This window comes from Monodelphis domestica, chromosome 6, assembly GCF_027887165.1.
Source record: "Monodelphis domestica isolate mMonDom1 chromosome 6, mMonDom1.pri, whole genome shotgun sequence".
In the NCBI taxonomy this organism is placed as follows: domain Eukaryota; kingdom Metazoa; phylum Chordata; class Mammalia; order Didelphimorphia; family Didelphidae; genus Monodelphis; species Monodelphis domestica.
In genome coordinates this window covers 208,122,063-208,132,699 of record NC_077232.1, presented here as the reverse complement: position 1 = coordinate 208,132,699, position 10,637 = coordinate 208,122,063, and positions in this window count along the sequence as shown.

Here is a 10,637-nt window from a genome sequence, read left to right as displayed (position 1 = left end):
TAGGTGCTACTGTTAGTGATATATAGACATGCTGATTTGGGGAGACTTATTTTATATCCTACTATTTTGCTAAGTAAAATAAGAGGTAACCCATTTAAATGAACCATAGATAAAATACCTAGGAGTATATATTCCAAAACAAATCCAGAAGGTATGTGAACATAATTATAAAATACAATGCAAATAAAGTCAGATTTAATTAATTGAAGAAATATAAATTATTTATGGGTAGCCAGAGCTGATATAATTTAAATGACAATCTCATCTAAATGAAATTTCTTTGCTAAAACTACTGAGAGTTTCAATTAATTTTATTTGAATTTGAAATTTCTATATATCATCATACCATTTGAGAAACAAGATAATTTCATTACATCTTTGCTCATTATATATATATGTGTGTATATATATGTGAAATGTGTGTATTAAATAAAACAATTAAATTATATATAACAATTAGATTTTAAGCTCTTTGAGATCAAAGATTGAATAAAAGATGTTTCTTTCACTTTTTTCCCCTTTGTGTTTAACTCCATTATATGAGTGATCCATGATTTGGTTGTTTTACATATGATCTCCACTCACACAGATTAAAACTCCTCAGTTATTCCTCCCTCCTGAAGGCATTATGGTAAAATGGCTAGAGAACTGTCCTTGGTGCCAGGAACATTAGTCTAAATTCCACTTTTGCTCTATACTTGCTGTGTAACCTCAGGCAAATCAATTAAACTCTCATTGCTCTACAGATCAGTGCTCCACTTTTAAGACTACTTTTCAGAGGAAATTTCCTCATTTGAGTACCCTGTAGCAATGAAATCACAGATTCAGTCCCTATCACTATGACTCCTAGTCTACCAGGCCAGTAAACTGCTATTCATTAAAGGTGAATGAACTGTGGTTTTGGCACAGGAGTGTGCTAGTAAATGTTTAATAGTCAGCTCTGAAAAAAAAAACACCAGAAAAAAGATTTAAGCTTAATCTGTAATATTCATGTTTTCTCTACCACCTTTGTAATTTTAAACAATCTGCAAACCAAAATAAATCAAGTCACAATTTGTATCCTTTGTCAATTTTTAAAACCTAAGTGCTCTCACTGAAAATTTTATGGTCTGATAGAGGACCAATAGGAGCTGGCTTGAATGCACCACTGATTTCAGGGAATTGGGAATAGAGGTTTGATTCTTCCTGTTGAACTTCAAAAGAGCGACTGGTATTAGGGAAAACTCAGGAGACCTTGAGTCTTAAATCTCATGTATTCAGTATTTTCTCCTTAATTTCATTTTGCATATTTTCCTACCAATAACAACAGAGTTTGCCTCTTATCTTTAATTCAGCTCAAACCCTTTTTTTATTTGAATTAGTTTATTTAGTCAATTTAGAACATTATTCCTTGGTTACAATAATCACATTATTTCCCTCCCTCCCTTTCCCCCACTCTTCCAACGGATGACATGCAATTTCATTGGGTATTACTTGTGTCCTTGATCAGAAGCTATTTCCATGTTGTTGATGTTTGCACAAGGATGTTCATTTAGAGTCTACATCCTTAACCATATCCCTTCGACCCATGTATTCAAGCAGTTGTTTTTCTTCAGTGTTTTTTCTCTGAATGTGGATAGTGTTCTTTCTCATAAATCCCTCCATGTTGTTCAGGATCACTGCATTGCCACTAATGGAGAATTCCATTATATTTGACTGTACCACAGTGTATCAGTCTCTGTATACAACAATGTTCTCCTGGTTTCACTCTGCATCACTTCGTGGAGGTTGTTCCAGTCTCCATGGAATTCCTCCACTTTATTATTCCTTTGAGCACAATAGTATTCCATCACCAACAGATACCACAATTTGTTCAGCCATTCCCCGATTGAAGGACAGCCCCTCATTTCCCAATTTTTGGCCACCACAAAGAGCGCAGCTATGAATATTTTTGTACATGTCTTTTTCCTTACTATGACTTTGGGGTACAAACCCAGCAGTGCTATGGCTGGGTCAAAGGGAAGACAGTCTTTTATTGCCTTTTGGGCATAGTTCCAAATTGCCCTCCAGAATGGTTGGGCCAATTCACAACACCACCAGCAATGCATTAATGTCCCAACTGAGACACATCCCCTCCAGCATTCACTACTTTCTGTTGCTGTCATGTTAGTCAATCTGCTAGGTGTGAGGTTGTTGTTTTGTTGTTCAGAGTTGTTTTGATTTGCATCTCTCTGGTTATAAGAGACTTAGAAAACTTTTTTTCATGTGCTTATTAATAGTCTTTATTTCTTTAACTGAAAATTGCCTATTCTTGTCCCTTGCCCATTTTTCAATTGGAGAATGGCTTGATATTTTGTACAATTGGTTTAGCTCTTTATAAATTTGCATAATTAGATCTTTGTCAGAGGTTTTTGTAATGGAGATTGTTTCCCAATTTGTTGCTTCCCTTCTAATTTTGAATGCATTAGTTTTGTTTGTACAAAAACTTTTTAATTTGATGTAATCAAGATTATTGATTTTATATTTTGTAATTTTTTCTAGCTCTTGCTTGGTTTTAAAGTCTTTCCCTTCCCAAAGATCTGATAAGTACACTATTCTGTGTTTGCCTAATTTAGCTCAAACCCTTTGGAACCTCCTTTACTGACTGATAAATGAAGAAATGCATGGGACAGCATTAAGTACTTAATATGTACAAGGCACTGTGATAAATGGTGGTGATACAAAATGAAAACGAAGCAGACAGCTGCCTCAGTAAAGCCCTGGGCCTGGTGTCAGGAAGACTTGAATTTAAATATGTTCAGGCACTTACTAGCTATGACCCTTGGCAAATCACTTAACTTTTTTTTGCCTTAATCCCCTGGAGGAGCAAAGGACCAATTATTCCAGTATCTTTGCCAAGAAAAATCCATGGGCAGGTGGTCCACAGGGATGTGAAAAGTAAAAAATAATTCAACAACAACAAAATGAAAGGCCATAGAAAGAACAGACAGAGGTAGAATGTAGATTGAAATATACCATTCTTCACTTTATTTCCTTCACGAATTTTTCTCTTCTGTAAGCAATGTGCTTTATATGACAAATATGGAAATATGTATTATATGATAATATGAGTACAATTTATATCTTATTACCTACTTTCTTGGGGAGGGGAAGGACAGGGAGAGCGGGGGGAAATAAGAGATTTTTTGGCATAGCTAATGTGAGAGTTTGTTTCTCTTGGATAAGCATATATATATTATAATTTATTACATATTTGTAACAAATAAAATATATTATTGTTACATATCATGTTACATACACATACTAAAAATAAATATACATATCTATTCTTTTATTTTTTAAAAACAGTTTATAGTATCCTATAATGAACAGAAAATGAACAGACTTTTTACAAATTATTTGACATTCAAGATAGAGAACAGATTTGTATGCTATTAGTTGGAAAGAAATGTCACATTTTGGTATCTGATAATGCTAAGTCTGGAAGTTACCATAATGCCTGGAGGTGCTACAGCTAAAACTACTGAAAGCTCAAATACAAAATTCTTGTCACCAAAGTCTTTGGCACTGTGCAATATTTTAATATGAGAAACTGGTAGGATTTTATCAAAGAAAATAGCTCTAAAGAAGAAGAATTTAAGTCTGTTTCATCACTGCCCACTAAGGTACATGATAACAGTACATCTGACTTGTAGCTGAAATCTTTCATGATTGTTGTCTCCTCCATTAGACTGTGAGCACCCTGAGAGCAGGAATCATCTTCACTTTCCATTTGTATCTCCAATTTATATTTTAAATTACATTTCAATACAATTTCTCAATATTTATTTGCTGATATTTTGCAATCCGTGTTCTCGCTCTTCTTCCTACGCACTTCCACTCCACAAAAAGGCATTTAAAATTATTTAGGTTTTCCATATATTATCATTTATCATATAATACATATGTCCACATTCATCATGTTGTTAAAGAAGGCATACATTGCTTACACTGGACAAAAATTCATGGTGAAAAAAAAGTAAAGAATGGTATGATTCCATTTTCATTTGGATGACATCTGTTCCTTCCCTGATGCAGTTGCTGACACACTTAGGATGGATTTCTTCTTCACTTATGACTCCTAGTATAGACTACCTGAAACCATCTCCCCATATATGCAATTTTCAAAGTAGGAAATTTAAACTTGATGTTGGGAAAACAAACAAACAAACAAACAAACAACAACAACAACAAAACTTCCTGAGGAATTTAACTCTCTTTGCTTCCCAAGTGCTCATCACAGGGCCTGACAGAGTAGACCATTCACAAATGTCCATTAAGTAAGTGACTGACTGGAAGTAGTAGGTTTCCCCTCATTGGAGGTTCTCAGAATAGAATGGTTGACCATTTACTGGTTATGATAGATTAAGAGAAATTTTTTTCAGTTTTGGGTTAGATGGCAGTTGAGGTGCCTTCAAAGTATAGTAGTCTGTGATTTGGTGATATAGTTAATATGATTAGAAAAATATCGCAAACCCACGCACATACAAATCCTAAATAAAGCATGTAGGTTATTATGGGAAATTGAAGCACATTTCCATCTACTTAAATGTGTAGTTGTGTATGTTATCAGATGCCTTCAGTGTTACATTCCTATGCTGCAGCATTATTAACCATCTCTTTCTTTAGTGAATGTTTCACAAACTTTCTCCCTGTGGAGCTAAATGGCAATTCACAACCTCAGACTAATTATAGAATCATAGGTCCTCAGTTGAAAGGACCTCAGAAGCCATTTTATTAAAAAAACAGCAGTATCAACAACAAATCCCCTCTAGAATATATCCAATAAGGTCTCATTAAAGATTAGAATCCTCTAATTAGAGAGAGACTCAGTTTCCTCATTTGTAAAAGAGAGGTAGTTATATCAGGAATTACTCTAAATATTTTTAAAAAATATACTCTTTGTAAAGCTTTATATAAATATCAACTATGTTAATAAAATCCAAAATTTCTCTTCAGATACTATCTTCTTAAATAACTTGACTTTCCTCATCTTCCTTTCTTTCCTGAAGTCCTTTTCCTTCTGGAAAACAATTAAAAAATTACCATTCTTGGTCCTGAAGTAATCCATTTCTTGCCCAGGCCTTTTAAATATTCAGCAGTGATCCTTTGATTGCTTCTGGAAGTATCCTCTGGATCTACATTAATCAGAGAAATGGCTTATGAACAAACAGTTTGATGAGTCTCAGTGTCAGGTTCTGGATTATGTATCAGAAAGACAAAATATTATCAAACTGAAAGAAGTGTTTATGACCTCTCTCTAATTATTCTTTCTCTGACCCCTACTGCATGATTTCTTACTTGAAAATTTCCAAATATATCTGATATCATTTTTAAAAGATGAACAGCTGCTCCTATATTTCATCAATGAACACTTGTCACTTTGGCAGAAAAAACTTTCTATTGTTTAATTTAACTATCTGTATTCAGTGACCCTGTTTCCCTTTCTCCCATGAGTGATGTTTCTTGCTATCTCCACGTAGAGTTCACCATTTGCCTGTTCAAATCCTTTCCCATTTTTTCACACCCATGTCTTTCTGCATTAAGAAAATAAAAATAACATTAATTTATCCTGATAATCTGTGGAATAGAAAAGCATTTCTCCATTTACCTTGCTTCTAATAATAACTAGCCTCTAGCATGTACAGTGACCATACCCAAGTAAATTATCTTGGCAGGAATTGGGGTGATTAAACAAGGTTGAGGCCAATATCCAGTCATCAAACCAATCAGTGAGATAGGGAGAATGTCTATCTAAGCACATGATAACTTCCCTCAGCTGAAAGGGCAAATGGGAACAGTTTGTTCCAATGGCCATGAAGGTGGCAGAATCCAGGATCATGATGCTCTTAGAAATTGGTTAGACATTGACAAAGCCAACGTTATTCATTGCATCCAAGTCATTACCAGTTTTCTTGACTTTTGTCTTGCTACTGAACTTGAATGACTCTGGAAGAGAAAGTGAGGCTACTTTCTTTTGTGCAACTCTGCCTCACTTAAATCCAATGTATGCACAAATCAAAAGACATCACCAGTATAGGAAGGAAACTGGCACTGAGGAACCATTTTGGAATATTGGAAGGGGGGCAGAGTGACAGTTGTTGGAGAAAAGGGACTTATAGAAGATAGAGCTTTGGAGGTGGTATTTTGCCCTGTGGACTCATGGACAGGAGCGAAGGACCTGAGCTTGGGACCCCAAATCTGTGGTGCTAGAGTCTTGCCACAATTTCCCCTTGCCCTGGAAGACAGAAAGATCCCTGAAATCTCTGGATCATCCACCAAGAAGCAAAAAGAACAACTGTGGCTGAGAGGCACTTTACCCCAAACCTCACAGGGGTCCCCCTGAAGACCTGATTCATCTTGTTGCCTTCCCAAGAAGGATACTAGTAACCTGTTTAGAGTAGGATAGTAAAGTGGATAGAGAGAAAGGAGCAAAAGAAACACTTAAGCCTGAGCTATTTGGATCAGCTGAAGAAGGAAGTGCCAAACTGCTTAAATAGTCCTGTAGGGTTCCCTGATCCCTCTGACCTAACCCCTCCCTTGTAGCTTGAACAAATAAACCACCTCTTTTCTAAAGAAAATGCAGTCAGATGTAAGTTGTTACAGAACTTAAGGAAGAGCTATAAAGGAGAGGAAGAGCGAACTGGGGTAGGCTGACTACTCAGCTTTTGCATAGAAGTAAAATCCAGAGCAGAAGACATTTAGCCTGCCTGACAGGACTGTGTGTTCAAAAGAGGCTTCTGGGGTCTCAGGCACCAGCAAAATCCTGAGGAAAAGTCTACACCATAACCCATAGGAGCCACTTACTGAGACACGGTCTCTGTCCAGCCCTGTCATTACATCTTCACAGGGATATCCCTCTTGTATGTTTAAGGAGTGAGGGAGAGGGAGAGCTGGACAGACTTTCTCCCTTCCACACCAACTCTCCTGTCTCTTTACCTCCATCCCTGCTTCTCCCCATCTACCTTATAACCATAACACCAGCAATGCCATTTTTGTCCTCTTTAGGTTTGAAAAGTAACAACCAATAATAGTTAGCCTTTTCTATATCACTTTCAGCTTTTCCAGATGCTGTATAAACATTCTGATAATAGCAAGCATGTATATAGTGTTTTAAAGTTTGCAAAAGCACTCTACTTCTATTTTAATAATAGCTGGCATTTTGCATTACACTTTAAAATTTATAAGACACTCTTCCTAGAGCTAACATTTCTATAGCCATATAATTTTCAAAATTCTTCATGTATTCATTTGATCCTTAAAATACTCCTTGGAAGAATATATTGCTTTTATAATATCCACTTTATATGTAAGGAAACTAGGAGTGAATAATTTCAGTGTCTTGGCCAGTCATACAGCTTATAATGGGAGCAGGATTCAAACTCAGCTCTTCCTGAATCTTACTCCAATAGTCTATCCACTATGCCACTTATCTGGTAGAATATCCTCTCTTTTGACTACAGATAATAGTTTCTTGGCCATGAATATAAACAATTATTACATACTGTAGGCAGATAAATGCAAAATTCTCTTTTCTCTTGCTACTTACTGGAATTGAGATCATCAGTCCTTTATTGTTCTCACTGTTACTTCCCCAGGATAACTGCTTATGCTATGTTTTTGCATTTTCTTTTATAACTTCAAATTAGATTCTGGCTTTATAACCATTATCTCATGCTAACTATGTGAGGAAACCCATAATAAGAGCTTAACATAATAATTTGGGTTTCTACAATTCTCCTTAGAAAAAGTCAACACATTATGTAGTGTTTGAAAGAATTCTGGTTTGGGATTCTAAGAACGAGAGTCTCAAAACTGGTTTTTCCCTTATTACTCATGTGACTGTAGCAAGACCAAACATCCTGGGCTTCAATTCACTCATCTTTAAAATAAACACACAAGGCTAGATGACCTCTAATCCTCAACCAACTTTAAATCTATGAATCTATTGAGACTGGGTTTAGTTTTTAAAATAAAATATTTGGAGGGCAGTTTTTTTAAATAAGAATAAATAGTTCAGAGCATGCATATTATCTAGACATAACTAGAGAAATAACTCCCTAAATTAACATATTAGTCAAGATGCTATTCAGAGATCCCTTTGTCACCAAAAGCACATGCCACAGAAAAAATGGTCTAATGCTAGAACCATCAGATTTTCAAATTCAAAAGGACCTTGGAGATCATTACATTTAGAGTTTTCTGATTTTGTTAAAGGAAGACTGAATAAGAAAGAGTTATGAAGGGGAAATTGTGCTTTATTTTTTCCTCCATCATAAATGAAATTTCCTTATCCCCCTCAAAGGAGTAATTTTTAAATGAAAGCAATATTATTCTCTACATTTGGATATTAGAGGTTCCAGTGAGAGCTGTCACCTTGGTAACATCACACTGTAAAAGAATATATACATGGAAAATAGAGTTTTTGCCCTCCTTCCTAATAACAAGCAAAGCTTTTCGGTGTGGAATTGTATGATTTCAGTGAGGTTTGGGTTCAACTTTTGAGATTAATCTTGAGAAAAGGGAAGGAAATCTTTGAAAACTTTGTTTAAAAATATTTTCCTCTTAATATAATGCTGTTGTTGTTTACATCCCCCTGAGGATAAATAAAGAATGCAAGCAAAACTTAGATGTTTTCTTTTTAGTCCACAATCTGCAAAATGTTTCCATTTGTTTGGCAAAATACATACTCAGATGATATAGAGTATTTAATAATACAATTACAAGATTAAAGAAAACATAATAGCAGAAGAGAATTTATACCATCTACACTAAATACAATTTCTTTGTCTGATAAATACATGGCAATCTACAAAGTGGTAAGTGCTTTAATTACAGTACCGCATCAGAGAAGCATGGGCATATGATCTTAAAACTGGGTTATATTAGAGTTGAAATAATGACTATAAATTCAGCTTTGAATACTTGTTTGCATATAGCAAAGCTAAACCAAAGATTAGCATTCAAATTCTAAACCCTAGGGAGAAACAAAACAACACCAAAAAAAAAAAAAACTCCTTGCTGCAGTTTTGAATTAAACTGTACTGGAATTTTAATCTAGGAAGATTCAACTTGAAAGCAGAGGAAAAGAGGAAATATATTGTCAGTGTAAGCTTATGACTATTCAGGGTCTTCTGGACATCTGTGAATTAGGAAAGGTAATATGTTTTACTCTGTGACTAGAAAATTCATTCTGATTCTACAGATATTGGCATGGCATGAGTCTCATGAATGGTGCTTTTTTATTTTACCAAATTATTTAGCTTCATCCAAAGAAGGAGGGTGTTAAAAATGTCTTTTATAATGAGGCATAAAGACAAGTATACCCTGAGAATTCTATAAATCCTATTCTGAATGGCTAGCTAATTATTTCTGATTGGAATGGCATTCCTTCAAAATCAACCTCTAAAGTTTTTTGTTGTTGAGAGTTTGGTTTTAATTCTAAACCATGCCTTTTTTCTAAGTCATTTCTAGTTTTCTATACAGCCCAGGCAAAATGAAGAGTTTGGTGAATTCAATGAATTCTGGCCACATAGCTAATCCAGATCATTTGAATTCTTTCCCCACTCTATCTATTATCTATTTTTTTTTTTTTTGCTATGAATTGAACATGAATTGCTCAGCTGTCTATACTGGCTACACAAACTATTTCAGAGCTGTTCTCTGGCATGGTTAAAGTGGCTTTTGAGAACCACATACATTGCTATTAAATAAACTCTATTTTTCTACATTGTCGCTCTCAAGCCAGCAGTTTACTCTGGTTTTCAGATATGACACTTTTGTTGCCTTAGCTGGAGCTCTTTCTAAATGCTGACTCTAACTGAGAATTGACCCAGTTAAACCCTATGCTCAGTAACACTACTGAGTACAGTGATAATTGCACCTCATCATTCATATGGGGGCATTGAGGTTTTAATCTGCTCAGGAGATAATCAGAGTTTTCTTAGCAGATAATATCAATCCATTGGAATTTTTCCTATCATAGGTAGGAATTTGAGCCATGGTGTGGCTCCTTTTTCACTGCTTCTAATACTCCCATGAACTATGTGAACTCGGCAGAGCACCTAAAAGACTGAGGAATAGCCTAGATTCCACCTTTATATTTTGGTCTAGAAGTGCCCTTTTGTGGTATATGATGGTAGGCTGCCCAAAGTTGCAATTTTTTTAGGTCTTATCATTTAGGTTCTTATAAAATATAATTTAACTTTTTTTCCCAATTAAAGAAAATATATTCTTCCCTTCCTATTTATCTGCCCCAATAGAACAAAAAAAAAATAAAATCTTTATGTAAAAGATGCAATTTCAAAATAAATTTACATTAACTATGTCCAGGATGCTTGTCTCATGTGATATGATGTATCTATCTCTTTTCTAATGGGTGGGTAGTTTGTTTCATTTTCTGTCCTTCAGAATTATGACTAGTCATTAAATGGATTAGAGGTCTAAAATCCTTTAAATTTGCTTTTTTAGGAAAATGTTGTCATTGTTTAAAGAGTATTATATCTGCTTATTTCACTGTGCAGTTTCAGTTTATGGAAGTCTCCCTAATTTATGTGTTTTTGTTTTTCTTGGTACTATAATATTCCATTATATTCCTATGCTGTAATCCTATGGCAGAA